Genomic DNA, 17,501 nt, shown 5'->3' with positions numbered 1-17,501 from the left:
AATCAGTCCTTCAATGAATATTCAGAGTTGATTTCCTTTAGGATTGACTGGCTTGATCTCCTTCCTGTCCAAGGGACTCTCAAGAGCCTTCTGCAGCACCACAATCTGAAAATCTCAGTTCGTCAGCACTCACCTTCTTTATGGTCCAACTCTTACATCTGTATATGACTCCTGGAAGAACCATAGCTTTGACTGGCTGGACCTTTATCGGCAAAGTGATGTCTCTGCTTTTGAATACACTGTCTAGGTTTGTCGTAGCTATTCCCAGACTGAACCGAACCCCTGGCCCTAGCCAGGATCAGGTCAGTCCTACCAAGACAAGCTCATTGTCGGAGGCTGGGACATGGGGAGGCTGAATTTCTAGAGCTGTGGTCACTGTTCCTCCTCACTTCCCTTCCTCAAGGAAGGGTTCAGTTCAGTACTGTTCTGCTGCTCAGGCATCTCTGACTCTTTGCAACTCCATGGACTGCAGCATGCCAGGCCTCCTTGTCCATCCCTAACTCGCAGAGTTTACTCAAACTCAAATGTCCATTGAGTCAGTGGTGCCATCCAACCATCTCATTCTCTGCCATCCCCTTCTCCTGCCTTCAATCTTTCCCAGCATCAGGGTCTTTTCAAGTGAGTCTGTTCTTCCCATCAGGTGGCCAAGGTATTGGAGTTTCAGCATCTGCATCAGTTCCTCCAATGAATATTCAGAACTGATCTCCTTTAGGATGGACTGGTTGAATCTCCTTGCAGTCCAAGGGACTCTCAAGAGTCTTCTCCAACACTGCAGTTCAAAAGCATCAATTCTTCGGTGCTCAGCTCTTCACAGTCCAACTCTCACATCCATACACGACCACTGGAAAATCCATAGCCTTGACTAGACGGACCTTTGTTGGCAAAGTAATGTCTCTGCTGTTTAATATGCTGTCTCTGTTGGTCATAGCTTTCCTTCCAAGGAGCAAGGGTCTTTTAATGTCATGGCTGCAGTCACCATCTGCTGTGATTTTGGAGCCCGCCGAAACTAAAGTCTCTCACCATTTCCACTGTTTCCCCATCTATTTGCCATGAAGTGATGGGACCAGATGCCATGATCTTAGTTTACTGAATGGTGAGCTTTAAGCCAATGTTCTCACTCTCCTCTTTCACTGTGATCAAGAGGCTCTTTAGTTCTTCTTCGCTTTCTGCCATAAGGGTGGTGTCCTCTGCATATCTGAGCTTATGGAGGAGGGGAGATGTCCCATCATCTCCGGTGCTGTGCCTGCAGACATGCCCTGTGGAAAACTCAGGATCCTGAATCTAGAAGCGCAGCGCCCTCTGTAGGAGCTCCAGACAGGACGCAGCCAACAGGGGGCACCATCACGCACTCCCACTTCTGTATCCACTCACCGCCAGCGGGAGGTGGAAAGGAGCCATAGCCCAGGACTTTAGCTGATTACCCTCCTATTCAGGACTTGCCAGGTGGCTGAGCAGTAAAAAAGTCCGCTGCCAAGGTAGGAGATTCAGGTTCGATCCCTGTGTCGGGCATATCCTGTGAAGGAGGAAATGGCCTCTCACTCCAGTATTCTTGCCTGGAACATGCCCTGGGCAGAGGATCCTGGAGGGCTACAGTCCATAGGATCGCAAATGTCGGACACGACTGAGAGCCTGAGCACATCCTATTTTGGACTTCATCTGTCATAGGTAAATCCTGACTACATGTCTGTGTTCCTGAATTTTACTCTCAGGAGAAAAGGTAAAGATCAGTCAAATGAACTGATGCAAGGGATTCTGTAAAAGGAAAGAAAATATCCTTGCAGGGTATGACAGAAGCAAGTCAGCATGGAAGACCTCAATTTACATCGAATGTCCTCATGGGCCTGCATGTTCAGTGACTCAGTTGTGTCCAACTCTCTGCAACTCCTTGAACTGTAGCCGCCAGGATCCTCTGTCCATGGGAACTCCCAGGCAGCAGTGCTGGAGTGTGTTGCCGTTTCCTCCTCCAGGGGCTCTTCCTGACCCAGGGATCCAGCCCTTGTCTTGTGTCTCCTGCACTGGCAGGTGGATTCTTTACCGCTGCACCACCTGGGAAGGCCAGCGTGCTCAGAAACAACGCTATTTTACACGTTTGTGTAAAGTGAGTTCTGGAAAGAAAAGAAAAGATATTTGAATCTGGGGGAGGAGAGGAGGTTTTGAGCGCTAATCCCCACATCCCCAGGATTTTTGGCCACCCATTTGTGGGTAAGGGCAGTGTGACTTACTGTCCTGGCTGTGACCTTGGAATAGTGGCTTTGGAGCCAGACACACTGGGTGTGATTACAGGAAGAGGAGGAAGAGGAAGGGAAGAGGAGGGGGAGGAGATGGAGGAGGGGAGGAAGAGGGGAGGAGGGCAGAGGACTGCAGCAGACCAGGCTTCCCTGTCCTTGCCTATCACCCAGCGTTTTCTCGTGTTTACTCACGCACATGACCATGAGCTGGTGATGCTATCTAATCATCTTGATAGTTCTCCGGGAAAAGTGAATCTTTGGACATTCAGTTTTTGAATTTTAACCTTTTTCTGGACAAGACGTAGAAGCAAGGTCAAAATATCCCTCCACAGATATAGGATATAATCTATCTCTAAGTTCGGAAAGACCTAACCCTGCTGACACTTGTAACATCCAGAGCTGTTGAGACAGTATTTTCCGTTGTTTAAGTCAGCCACTTTGTGCTCTCTGCTGCAGCAGCCCCAGATAACTAATAAAGGGGGCAAATGGCTTCTTCCACCACTGGGCTCTGCTGTGGCAGGTGCCCTCAGAGTCTATTTAAAGGCAGCTGGTGCCGGACCTCTCTGCTGCGGCTCCTGCCTGAACGAGACACAGAAATTCAGGGTGGGTGGAAGGCTTTGATCAGTGCTGTGTAAACCACTTCAGAGGTGAACAGAAAGGCCCTGATACTTTTCTCTTTTCACGGTGTATTTATACAATGTACCTAATTATTATACTCTCTTAGAAAAAGCAGTTAATATATGACCACTCCAGAAAAAAACAGGACTGGTTCAGTGCCCTGTCCAGATTCCGCTTTGTACAGCTTAGTGATGATGACTGAATTACCATCCAGAGATGTTTAAGATGGCCCCAGATATCATTAAGCATTTCCTCTTTGATCAAGAAAGGATCCATAACTGCATTCGTTTCAGGATATACCTGATTGGATCTCAAATTCTAATGTTCATGGGATTCTTCTGCAGGCTCTCAACACAGAGCTAGAGAATCAGAATCTCTGGGGGTGGGACTTCGAAAACTCCAACTAATCCTCCCCCCTTTGCCTCCAACACACCCTATCCAGGCAACGTGACTGGCCTTCTTTGGGAAACTGTTACAAGTGACCGATTAAAGTGCATGGCTTTATCTCTGTGACATCTGAATCTGGGGAAGCAATGCAACCTCTGTAGGCTAGAGCCAAATGAACGAAGCTCTCACCAGGAAGGCTGGGCCTTGGTGAGCGGGAACAGGGAGACACCTGCCCAGAAGATCCTTGCCTAGGCTGTGCTCACCCTCCCGGAAATGGTAAGTTACTGGGTTACAGAGGCATGGCTCCATCTTTCCGTCCATAGGGCTTTCTGATGCCTGGGTGATCGGGTGGTTTCCTATGATGGTGAGTGTCCGTCTAGATCAGGTGGCACAGTGGGGAGCCAGGACACGCAGTGATGCGAGTCACGGCGCGTTGATGGATTTCATTCCATTTAGAAATTCCACACACATACCTAGCAAGTGACGTTATTACGTGTAGTATAAAGGAACAACCGTGGGCGACTGTGGACAGCACCTGCTGTGTCCAGCATGAGTGCCTGTTTCTGAACGATTCTCTGTCTCGTCATCTGCCATATGGTGACTCACCTCACAGGCCAAATGCCCAAAGCGAAGTTGCTCAGTTGTGTCCAACTCTTTGCGACCCCGTGGACTGTAGCCTCCATCTGTGGGATTTTCCAGGCAAGAGTACCGGAGTGGGTTGCCATTTCCTTCTCTGGGGATATTCCCGACCCAGGGATGCCCAAACCACATATGAAATGTAGTGGAGAAAAACTGTCAATGAAAAACAATGCCCTATTGATTTTTATGTTTTCCTGTAAATTGATAAACTTTCATCTAGTAAAGGAGCACCTCAAATCAACTCTAGAGTTGGATTGGAGATTCATTTTCTCAGGAAATTCACCTCCTCCAGCATGGAAATTATGACCTGGAGTTCCCAGACTGGTTGTGTGTGCATGTGTGTGTCTCATCAGGGAAGTTGTGTGTATGAAAAATTACCACAGAATCTTTTCCAGGGACATAGAATATTTTAAAGATGTTATCAAAAACTGAGCAAAACTTCTTAGACTTGTGGTAAGTAGAAGTGTTTAAGTGACGAAAACTAAAATTTCAAGAAGTACAGGAAGACAGCGTCTTTTACTTCTGTAGAGATGCGGCAATTATGGTGCTGTTGTGTCTTTACACGCGTATCTCTCTGATAAATTGGGTTCCCACTTCCCTTTGGCTTCCCCGGCGGCTCAGTGGTGAAGGATCTGCTGCTGCAGGAGGTGCAGCTCCCGCCCTCGGGTGGGGAAGACCCCCTGGAGCAGGAGACGGCAGCCCACGCCAATATGCTTGCTGGGAAATTCCACAGACAGAGGAGCCTAGCAGACTACAGTCCACGGGGGCTCAAAGAATCAGATACAACTCAGCGACTCAACTGCAAGAATATTAATTTTACATTTATTTATTTAATACATCTTTTGTATTGAATGGATGTTTTACAGTAAACTGGAAAATTCACATAAATGTTTTGAAATAGCTCTACATTTCAAAGAAATATTACGTTTGCTCTAGGTATCGAAGGGAGACAACCACTCAGATATTACAATAGAAAATATGATTACATTCAGTGTAAAAGCATAGGACAAGTACAAATAGAGCCTAAATACAATTTTGTGGAAAAATAAAATACATATATATATACACACACACCTTAGAAAATAGTTAGCTTTGATGCAACGTGTGTGTGATTTTTGATTTCTTCTACATACCATATTTTTGTTTTTCACATGTTCCACAAAGAACATGTATATTGATAACATAGTCAGGAAAAAATAAATAATTCACGGCCAAATTTTAGGTGCCGTTTCCCATTTACTTTACTTAATTCCCTTTGTAAAACTATTTTCTAGATCATGTTACAAGCTCCTGGTAAAACCATAGAGTTTTTCAAGATCCAACCACTCCTATGCAAAGGAGCACCATTTCCCACCTTCAGATCTGTCTTTATGTTCCTACTAGCCATCTGGCTCTCGAATTCTGTCTGCACTCTTCCCAGCAAACACTCCTCGAGAGCAGTCGTGCACATGCGGCTCTTTCATCATACAGTGAGTGAAGAAGTGAAGTGAAGTTGCTCAGTTGTGTCTGACTCTGTGACCCTGTGGACTGCAGCCTGCCAGGCTCCTCCATCCATGGAATTTTCAGGCAAGGATACTGGAGTGGGTTGCCATTTCCTTCTCCACATACAGTGAGTAATTGATGCTAATTCCAAGGAGCTTTTTCCAGACAGTCTCAGAAATATTTGCTTTTGGGTTTTGAAATAAGAAAATGTTTGCTCCCTTTTAAGCTTGCAACATCGCAGGACAGGATTGCAGAGTTCAAGGGCATGTCTCTCTTGGCAAGATTTAAAATGTGAGCTCACCCACGGAGTAAAGGGCAGCTAGCAAAGTGGAACTCGAAACATCCCGGTGGCTGCTCATCCCACCAGGTGCCAGGCCCTGACTCTCGGCGCCCAGGGAACTTCTAGAAGCAGGGCTGTGGTCATATTTGCCTGAGGTGTTGTAAGGAGGGCACCAGCTGGCACAGCTCCCTACTCTAGGAAAGACAGTTAAAATCACCTGGGAAAACAAATTCCTTTCACCTCCTCTTGAGACTTTCTTTCATTAAGACTGTTTATTCTTGGATGATGGGGATTAAGGGAGAAGGTATTTCAGATGTTGGTTCAAGGCCTGATGCTGAGATGATGGCTCACAGTGTGTGATGAAATTATAGAATGCACACTTTGGTAAGAGCTATTTAATCCCTCCTAGGTAGGGCTCTTGCTAACTGAGAACAGACTCCCTCATTGATGTTTGTAATGCTTTCGGAGTTCCAGCTTAACATTTTCTCTCTCAAAATTCACTTAAGACAATTGTTTTATAACAATTCTGTATGACACTATGATGAGGAGACAATTATCTTCTCATTGGGTGGGGATGAATCCAAGCATGAAAAGGGAGATGAGTTTCCAGGAGGCAAGGCCCGGATGCACTGGAACAATTAGAGGACAGACCACCCTCCTCTACCCAGGCACTGATTCCTACCACCTGACACCCACCCAGTGGGTCTGCACACTGGCTAAAGGTTACTGTAATGTCAGCCTTGCCTTTGTCGTCTGGAAACCAGTCTTGTTCCAAGACCGGAGTCTCCCAAGAGTGAAGAGGAAGCCAGCTGCCTGCAGGATTCATCCATATCTGTTGTGGGAGGGGGCTTCACGCAGTGTGCCTATGACATTGACATCACAGGTGCACAAACCAACACTCAGACGCTAAGGGAGAAGGCCAAAGTCAAGTCTGTAGGTGGCAGAAGTGGAATTCAACTTAGGGTGGTTCTGAAGTGTTAGTCTCTCGGTCATGTCCGACTCTTTGTGACCCCATGGACTGGAGCCCACCAGGCTCCTCTGTGTAGGGAATTTTCCAGGCAAGGATACTGGAGTGGGTTGACATTTCCTTCTCCAGGGATCTTACTGACCCAGGATGGAAACTCACATCTCTCGATTCTCCTACAATTGGCCGGTGATTCTTTCCCACTAGCGCCAAAGGGTTGTTTTGAAGCCTGAGCGTTTTCCACATACTGTGATACTTTTTTGTTTAAACTTACCTTTCAGATAGAAATGAAAGGAAGCCTAGACAAGTCTAAAGAGGTAAGGCCTGAGCTAATTTCCAAGACTGATAGGTTTTCACTCATGCAAAGGTTAACTTCTGATGGTTCGTCCTTGACCTTTCAAAGTTCAAAGCATTAAACAAGAGCATGAATGAGTGAGTCCTACCCAGGAGCAAACTGTGTCTCCACAGGGCCAATCTAAGAAGCGAAGCCACGAGATCATTTTCTCCTCTGTACCCAAGCATGGCCCAGTCCCTACCTCATGTTGCAGAGTTCTCTTGAGACCAAGCCTGGATCAGGCATATGTGTGTGCTAAGTCACTTCAGCTGTGTCCATCTCTTTGTGACGCTATGGACTGTAGCCAGCCAGACTCCTCTGTCCATGGGATTCTTCAGGCAAGCATACTGGAGTGGGTAGGCATTTCCTTCTCCAAGGAGTATTCCAGAGTTATTATGACCATCGCTATCATTTTTATAGAGCCTGGCCTTTGCATAGGTGAACTGTGAAACGGCTTTTTCATCCTGTTCGTGGGGGTTCTCAAGGCAAGAATGCTGAAGTGGTTTGCCATTGCCTTCTCCAGGGGACCACGATTTTCAGAACTCTCCACTATGACCTGACCATCTTGGTTGGTCCTACATGGTGGCTCCTGGTTTCATTGAGTTGGACGAGGCTGTGATCCGTGTGATCAGTTTGATTAGTTTTCTGCAATTGTGGTTTTCATGCTGTCTGCCCTCTGAAGGATAAGAGGCTTATGGAAGCTTTCTGATGAAAGAGACTGACTGTGGGGAATCTGGGTCTTGTTCCAATGGCCCAACAAGGGTCCTTCTAGTCAAAGCTATGGTTTTCCAGTGGTCATGTATGGATGTGAGAGTTGGACTGTAAAGAAAGCTGAGCACTGAAGAATTGATGCTCTTGAACTGTGGTGTTGGGAAGACTCTTGAGAGTCCCTTGGATGGCAAAGAGATCCAACCAGTCCATCCTAAAGGAAATCAGTCCTGAATATTCATTGGAAGGACTGATGCTGAAGCTGAAACTCCAGTACTTTGGCCACCTGATGCAAAGAGCTGACTCATTGGAAAGGACCCTGATGCTGGAAAAGATTGAAGGCAGGAGGGAAGGGGATGACATAGGATGAGATGGTTGGATGGCATCACTGACTCAGTGGACATGAGTTTGAGCAGACTCTGGCAATTGGTGATGGACAGGGAAGCCTGGCGTGCTGCAGTCCATGGGGTCGCAAAGAGTTGGACACGACTGAACTGAACTGAACTGAAGAGTGGAAAAGGCAGCCAGGGTTTCTACACAACTTGAAAGTGAAGGAGATCATTCATTTGGTTCCTCTGGTATGTAGTCCTAAATGGTCAAGACTCAAAATATACAAGTCTGGACTTTCTCAGTAGATCACATATGCAAGTAATTAACTTTTCTTTATCTTAGAGCCAAAATAACAAGAATGAGGTTTGCCAGGAAACAATTCAGCGGTGCTGAGATACTCGAGAAGCCATGGTCCCCCACGTGGACCAGAGAACCAGGCAGTGGGCAGCCCGTGTCTGTGAGGGCACAGCCGCATCCCAGGCAGATGTCCTGACAAACAGAGCCTGGCGCACATCCCATTGTTCAGCTTCCTGTGTGGAATTCACATGTGGGACACATGCTTAATAGGCCTGGATTCGGAGAGCCAAGGGGTACTTTGGGGAGGCGCAACAGTCTCAGTGGGATTGCAGAATAAAGACAAAGGAAAGCGAAAGAGAGTTGCAGGGAACTCTGGAAGGTGGGTGGAAGGAGAGTGTCATATGCAAAGATAAAATCTAGAATTGGGAAGAGACAAGGCCAAGCTGAGGTTTTCAAGCTATGCACAAACTGCATGGGAACTGAGGCACCAGTACCAGCTACTGGTATTGGTACACCAGCTGAATTTGGTGTGGTTTAGATGCTAAGTCGTGTCTGTCTCTTTGGCAATCCCTTAGGCTATAACCTGTCAGGCTCTGTGTCCATGGGATTCTCCAGGCAAGAATACTAGAGTGGATAGCCATTTCCTTCTCCACGGGATCTTCCCGACTTGGGGTTGAACCTGCAGATATCTCCTGCATCGGCAGGTGGATTCTTCCCTGCAGAGCCACCAGGGAAGCCCATGGGTTGAACAGTGTCCCCAAAAAAGTTCATGTCAAACTGGAACCAAATCAGAATGCGCCCTTATTGGAAACAGGGTCTAGGCAGATATAAGTTAGGATGGAGAGAGAGCTGGGTTAGTGCTGACCCTAAATCCAGAGACTGATGGAGAGGAGACAAGACAGAGACACACAGAGAGAAAGTCACAGGGAGTGGAACAGAGGCCAGCGTGGTGCTGCTACAAGCCGGGGAATGCAGGGACTGCGTGCTGACACCTGGATTCCATAATCCTGATCCACAGCATTATAAAGGCAGCCATGTTGGTTGTTTTAAGCCACTAGCGGTGGGAATGTAGAAACAACTTTTCAAAGAAGCCAGAGGGAACCTGCGAACCAGAATCTATTCAATCTCTAAACCAGTTCAGACATTATAATGGTAGGAAAGAAGGCTGAAGGGAGAATTTGAAGACAAATTTGACTGGAGAAGCTTGCCTGCGCATTCCAGGCAGTAATACATGTTCCAGACTCTGTGATATGTCTTTGGAGGAACCTTTCAGACACTAAGAGGCTCAAAGATGATTTAGACCTCCATAGAGAAGGCAGTGGCGTCCCACTCCAACACTCTTGCCTGGAAAATCCCATGGACGGAGGAGCCTGGTGGGCTGCAGTCCATGGGGTCGTGAAGAGTTGGACACAACTGAGCGACTTCACTTTCACTTTTCACTTGCATGCATTGGAGAAGGAAACGGCAACCCACTCCAGCTTTCTTGCCTGGAGAATCCCAGAGACAGGGGACCTGGGTGGCTGCCATCTATGGGGTCTCACAGAGTTGGACACGACTGGAGCGACTTAGCAGCAGCATCAGCAGCAGCAGCAGCACAGTATTATTATGATTTTATATGCTATTTTTCTTACTATGAAAAGACTCCCACCTAGAATATAAGGAAAGATCTAAATAGCAAGAACCATTGCTTGAATATAAATGGCATGAAATGGATACAGTTGAGAGATTATTGGTAACTCTAAGAAATTTTGACAAAAACTGAAGTTATTAAAACCCTGTTTAGTATTTCCTGACTATAGTGCAGTGACCAAAATTAGAATTTGACATTGACATAACATTTATCTAATCCATAATCTGTATTAGAATTTTGTCAATTTTTCAAATACTCTTTGGAGAATGCGATGGCACCCCACTCCAGTACTCCTGCCTGGAAAATCCCATGGATGGAGGAGCCTGGTAGACTGCAGTCGGAAATGGCAACCCACTCCAGTGTTCTTGCCTGGAGAATCCCAGAGACGGGGGACCTGGTGGGCTGCCGTCTATGGGGTCCCACTGAATCGGACACGACTGGAGTGACTTAGCAGCAGCAGCAGCAGCAGCAGCAGCAACAGCAAGTACTCTCATCTCTATCTCTTACCCTCCGGCCCAGGTTCTAACCTAGGGTCAGCGCATTAATCGGTCCTGTTCCCGGGATCCCTTCAGCAGTGCCTCCAGCTTTAAATGCCTCTGAAACAACGCCTCAGTCCTTTCCCGTCTCTCATGACCTCTCCTGTTCTGCAGCATGTGCTTGCTTAGCCACTCAGGTGGATCTGATTCTTCATGACCCTGTGGACCACAGCCCACCAGGCCCCTCTGTCCATGGGATTCTCCAGGTAAGAATACGGAGGTGGGTTTCCACTCCCTTCTCCAGGGGATCTTTCCAACCCAGGGGCTGACCCCAGGTCTCCTGCATTGCAGGTGCTTTCTTTACCATCTGCACCACAAGCCCTTTTTGGAAGCACATGTGCCAGTAATTAGAATGTTCCTCATATCGGGTTTGTGTGATATTTCTTCATGATTTGATTCCAGTTATGCATTTTTGCAGGATCACTAAAGAAATATCATCATCTTCATTTCAGTACATCACATCTGAAGACACATGATGTAGTCTTGCCCCATTATGATTCCTGGATCATGGAAAAAGCAAGAGAGTTCCAGAAAAACATCTATTTCTGCTTTATGGACTATGCCAAAGCCATTGACTGTGTGGATCACAATAAACTGTGGAAAATCCTGAAAGAGATGGAATTCCAGACCACCTGACTGGCTCTTGAGAAATCTGTATGCAGGTCAGGAAGCAACAGTTAGAACTGGACATGGAACAACAGACTGGTTCCAAATAAGAAAAGGTGTACGTCAAGGCTGTATATTGTCACCCTGCTTATTTAACTTCTATGTAGAGTACATCATGAGAAACGCTGGACTGGAAGAAACACAAACTGGAATCAAGATTGCCGGGAGAAATATCAATCACCTCAGATATGCAGATGACACCACCCTTATGGCAGAAAGTGAAGAGGAGCTAAAAAGCATCCTGATGAAAGTGAAAGAGTAGAGTGAAAACGTTGGCTTAAAGCTCAACATTCAGAAAACGAAGATCATGGCATCTGGCCCCATCACTTCATGGGAAATAGACTGGGTAACAGTGGAAACAGTGTTAGACTTTATTTTGGGGGGCTCCAAAATCACTGCAGATGGTGACTGCAGCCATGAAATTAAAAGATGCTTACTCCTTGGAAGAAAAGTTATGACCAACCTAAAGAGTATATTCAAAAGCAGAGACATTACTTTGCCGAGTAAGGTCCGTCTAGTCAAGGCTATGGTTTTTCTTGTGGTCATGTATGGATGTAAGAGTTGGACTGTGAAGGCTGAGCGCCGAAGAATTGATGCTTTTGAACTGTGGTGTTGGAGAAGACTCTTGAGAGTCCCTTGGACTGCAAGGAGATCCAACCAGTCCATTCTACAGGAGATCAGCCCTGGGATTTCTTTGGAAGGAATGATGCTGAAGCTGAAACTCCTTGGCCACCTCATGAGAAGAGTTGACTGATTGGAAAAGAGTCTGATGCTGGGAGGAAATTAGGGGCAGGAGGAAAAGGAGACGACTGAGGATGAGATGGCTGGATGGCATCATGGACTCGATGCACGTGAGGGTGAGTGAAATCCGGGAAATGGTGATGAACACGGAGGCCTGGAGTGCTGCAGTCCATGGGGTCACAAAGAGTCGGACACGACTGAGCGACTGAACTGAACTGAAACTTGCATCACTAATCAAGAGGATTGGTACTACGTTAGCTTCTACATTACTGCTTAGAAATGAAGGAAAAACCAGTGTGTGTAGAGCCATGAACTCCTGTGTCAGATTCACAGCGTTTCCAGGAAGATAGCTGAGGACATGGGCAAAGAATTGGAGGAAGCACTTCCTGCCATCAGCAGGAGATGCGCTTCTAGAGCAAAGAGCTCCAGAAAGCCGAGTGCTGGCTGTGGCCCTGGAGAGAAAGCCCAAGGAGCTAAGACGAGAGCAGGACCGCAATAGGCAAATGCTGGCCAAGGTCGAATCCAACTTCCAGTCTTTCCCAAGGGGCTCTTGTGCTCCTGCTGTGCCACCCAGAGCCCACCGAGGCCCGGAGCTGCCAGGGGAGCCCCCAGGTCAAGAAGCCCCCCAGGCAGGAGAAGGACCCCATCCTGAGGGCTCAGAAACCTGGGGTTACCTGCAGGTTGGACTCAGATCACAGCAGCCAGGTCTGGACACCCACAACCTGGACACAGCATCTCTATGTGCTTCTGTCTTATAGTAATTTGGACATATTTCTTTTTACTTTAGCTACTGCTATTTATCCCATAGCATAATGACTCATTGGAATTTGATATATGATTTTAGTTACTATTTTAAAAATGCAAGATATTTAATCTAGTTCTCATGAATGCATTACCTCTCCATCAAAGGACCTTTCAGAATTAGTATAAGTATTGTATTTTGGTTTAAATGAAATGTCCACTATGATTTATGCCATCCTCAAATTTTGACATTTGGAACAATACAGACCCTTTTGTATGCTAGGTCCTGATATCAGAAATCTGTACAAATAATTTAATATTTGTAGGGAGGAATTTTTATTAGATTTTTTAAAAGCAGTGCCCACAAACCCTTAACAATACAACATACAAATTTTTAAGTGTTTCTATTAGCTTGGCTCTAAATCCATTGATTAATGTAGGAGAGTTGACATTTCACATTGGTTTATCTTTTCAAAAATGCCTTGTTGTGTCAACTGAAAAAAGTTCACAGCTTAAAAGGTGAGAATTGTTTTATTTGGTGGGTTTTCTGAGAACTTAAGCCTGAGGGACTGCTCTGAGGAGGTAAGGGAGAAGCTAGGATACATAGAGAGGGGCTTTGCACTAAAGACCAGATAGCTGGAACATCAAAAGGTAAATGCTTATTAAAGAAATGTCTCAAGGTAAAGAATTTGAGGGCAAAAGCGAGCTTCTCTGTACACCAGTACCAAATCGAATCTCAGAGATTAGAGTTTTGGGTGAAATAAAACAGAATAGTTCAATTGCTTTGCCAGGCAAAAGGGGACACAGTGGGTTAATTCTCTCAAAACCAAGTGTCCCAACTTGGAGAAGAGAGTGACAAGTTTTAGAGTGAAAGAGGGTGGATGTGAGAGTTGGGTCTTACAGGAGGTTGAGCACTGAAAAATGGATGCTTTCCAACTGTGGGGCAGAAGACTCTTAACAGTCCCCTGGACTGCAAGGAGATCAAACCAGTCAATCCTAAAGGAAGTCAACCCTGAATATTCATTGGAAGGACTGATGCTGAAGCTGAAGTTCCAATAGTTCAGCCACCTGAGGTTAAAGCCAATTCATTAGAAAAAATCCTGATGGGGACTGAGGGCAAGAGGAGAAGGGGGTGACAGAGGAGGAGATGGTTGGATGGCATCATCGACTCAATGGACATGAATTTAAGCAAACTCTGGGAGACAATGAAGAACAGGGAAGCCTTGCATTCTGCAGTCCATAGAGTTGCACAATTGGACATGACTTAGCAACTGGAAAACCCAGGGTGTGATCAACTCATGGACATTGTTCTGATGCATTGCTGGTAAGTAAGAGTCCCCGTTGTCAACCCTCAGTTCAACTAGTCTGGGGTCTACTTGCTTGTGGACAGCCTACCACTGTCAACTGTTAACTTTTCCCACCTGGAGGGGCTTTCAGTAACTGCAACATAGCTCAAAGATAATGCTGTGTGTGTCCATTGGTGGGGAACCAGGATGTCGCCCCAAGGCTACTCTTGACTGATTCTTCCTGGTCTCCCAATCCCCTCCCTTCCATAATTAACAACTGTTTGAATCTCTTAACTGGGACTCAGGGAACTGGAACTCAGGGAAGGTCATGGAGGCTGAATGAAGGCCATTTCCTGTCATCAAAGAAAGGAGGGGCACAGAAAGGCCAGGAGCCCCCTAGGGCCCTGCGTGGTTTCAAATTTAGTGATTTCTGGGTACGGGAAGATGCAGGGGTCTGGGTTCATTGAAATCGCCACTCTGATGTGCAATTTTTCTAGGGCTGGTATCTGGCTTTTCTCCATGCTAAGTGCCCTCAGGGTGCACAAGTCCAGGGTGGATTCAATGACTGACAGCTTGATGGCTTCAACAAATACATGGCGGGTGGCATTTTTCATCCAGGTGTTTTGCTTCAAATATTGTTTTATTGAAATGCTGCTAATATTTGGCAGTCAGAATATTTTCCCTTGAGGGCAAACACACACACAGACAACTACACATACACCAGAGTGGGGCAAGTCAACGGTGACACCTCAGTGGAAAGGTTGGCATCACTCTGCATGGGAAGGGAACCCTGGGAGCTGAAGAAGTGAAAACTCAGGAAAGAAACGAAGCCTGGGCTCTGAGTGCTGACCCACAAGAGCTCCAGGCTCCTCAGAGATCTGAGGCTTCCGTCTGAGCGTGACGAGCAGTGGAAGCAGGAAGGAGCAGCTCACCGCCTGGGTGACCAGTCCCAACTTGGACACACGGCACGTGTCAGTTCAGAGTTGCAAATCCTATCTACTTGTATGAACTATAAAATTTTTATATATACTGGTTTTTGAAAGCACAAAAGAGGGAGGAAATACGAGCATAGACAAACAGGAGAGGCAAGGGAGGAAAAGACAGGAAGAAAGCCGCAAAGAGAGGCAGGAGAGGGAAGGAGGCAGGAAGGTCTCAGGGGTGGGAGGGGAGGGGAAATGCTCCTCCCGCTTCTTTAAATGCCACCCCACAAGAGGAGCTGGAGAAGCACAACCAACGCAAAACCTTTTCTGCAATACTCTAGCTCTACTGTCTTTTCCCTTCATTTTCCTTGTTCAGTAGCTAAGTTGTGTCAGACTCTTTGCAACCCCATGGACTACAGCACATCAGGCTTCCCGGTCCTTCACCATCTCCTGGAGCTTGCTCAAACTCATGTCCATTGAGTCGGTGATGCCATCCACCATCTCATCCCCTGTTGCCCCCTTTTCCACCTGCCCTCAATCTTTCCAGCTTCAGGGTCTTTTCCACTGAGTCAGATGCTTCAGTCCATAAAGAGTCCCAGACCTCTTTATGGGCCAATACTTTTAACTCCATGTCACACATTTTAGGGCTAGCTGGGGACTCTGGAGATCACGGTCATTGCTTCAGCCCACATTGGATCCTTTTTCAAGATCGACCATGTGAACTTGCAGGCTTGGGTCTCGTTTCCTGAAAAGAGGCTGACTTCCCTCAGGAGGGTTTGCTGCACACACCCCACACGATGCACCAGGGGCTCTGGAGCCCTGGAACTGTCAGGACCTTTGCAAGGGTCTCAGGTGCCAGTTCCTTTGCTTCCGTGTCCAGTAAAGGAACTGAGAATGAGACGCTAGGTAGAGTCCGAGACCCTGATTAGGAGGCTCTGAGCGTGGGCATGCCAGAGAGATACTAGGAGAGACAGACATGGTGAAGGGGATTCAAACAGGGCAAACTGAGCCTCTACACCCTTCGCACTTCTAAGAGGGCTCTGTGGGTTACAGATCCACTCAGGGGCCAGGAAAATGGGAAGCATGGGCTGCAAATGGCAGGACCACGCTAGGAAACCAGCCCAGGTCACCACACCACCTGGGAGCAGAGACCCTTGTACCAGGGACACAGTAAGAACGTGCTGGCTCCATAGAACCTATGCAAATGTAAGACGCTGACATTCAGGCTGATTCCTCCTGAGCTGCTGGTGCTGGGGTACTAGTCTCACAGCTAGTACCTGATGGCAATGCCCTCCAGTCCTGGGCTCTGCCTGCAGGTGAGCACACACAAGGGGAGGGGGAACCTCAGAGGAGGGCGGGCACCTGGAGTTTGGGGACAGGCCCAGGTTTTCTGTGTTGCAGGAGTCCACAGATCAGACCTCAGCCAGGAAGAGGCCCCACCACTCTGCCCGTGTGCCCTTGTGTACAGAAAGGGCCGTAGCCTGGCCCTGCTCTGACCCCCTAGGTTTGCTGTAGGGCCAGGTGCACCTAGAGGGCCAGCTCCAAGCTGAGATCAGCAGTTTCCACCTCCCCAGGGCCTCTGTAGGGGATTAGCTCCCTCTCTATTTCAGAGCATTTAGGGAGAAGTGTTTCCTAGAACCTGGCTGGCCTCCCCTCCCCCAGCCTAGCTGATCAGCCCTGGACTAAGATCCATAGCAGAACACCAGCCAACCATCTTCCCCTTCCCTGAGCTCCTGGGAGACTGCGAGGATGAAGGGAATCCCAACGTCCAGACAGAGAAGGAACCAGCAAACGGCCATCCCCCCGTCCAGGGCTCGGAGGGTGAGCTGAAGGGCGTCCCTCACGATGCTGACTGCAGTGTGTCCCTAGCACGTCCAGAAGAGGAGCAGCAAGCAACAGCCACACACCCGAGGGGAGATGAGCAGAGGAGGGAAGAGCTCCCAGAGGAATCTCAAGTCTTCACACTGAGGAAGCGTCCCTGGGGTGTGAAAATTCACAGCTGGAAAGAGAGATTCAGCAAAGCCCGCCTGATTTACATACAGCCACGTGATGCAACTTCACAGAAGACTGTTCAAGAAGGAAGCGCGCTGCTCGGAGTCCAGGAAGAAACTGCTCAGCGTCTGCAGAGAGCTGAACTCCGTGTGTCAGATCCGCAACCTCTCCAAGAAGAGAGCTGGAGACCTGAGCGAAGAATTGGAGACAACCGCTGCCTGCCATCGCCAGGAGGCGCGCCTCTGCGAGGAAAGAGCTCAGGAAAGCTGGGTGGCGGCCCTGCGGATGGAGAGAGTGCTCAGCGAGCTGACTGGAGAGAATGCCGCCTCAGGCAGCTGCTGGCCCAGGTCGAGTTCAACTCCCAGCTCTCCCCGAGGGGCCTTCATGTTCCTGCTGCTCCACCCACAGCCCACAGGGGCCCGCAGGGGTCAGGGGAGCCCCTGGGTCACGAGGCCCCCCGGCGAGGGGAGGGTCCAGCCCTGAGGACGCAGGGGCCCGTGGTCACCTGCAGGCGCCACTCAGCTCATTGCAGCCGGTCCGACACTCACGACCAGGACACAACATCAGCTTGTGTCTCTGTTTCAAGTAGGACACAACATCAGCCTGTGTTTTCCTGTTTCAAGTAGGACACAACATCAGCCTCTGTTTTCCCTGTTTTAAGTTATCTCTGTTTTCTCTTTAATTTTAGCTACTGTAACTTAATCCATTGTTGTTCTCAAGTA

This window comes from Ovis aries, chromosome 1 (genome assembly GCF_016772045.2).
Source record: "Ovis aries strain OAR_USU_Benz2616 breed Rambouillet chromosome 1, ARS-UI_Ramb_v3.0, whole genome shotgun sequence".
Classification (NCBI taxonomy): Eukaryota; Metazoa; Chordata; class Mammalia; order Artiodactyla; family Bovidae; genus Ovis; species Ovis aries.
The sequence above is the reverse complement of the archived record's forward strand: the minus strand, read 5'-3'. Positions refer to the sequence as shown.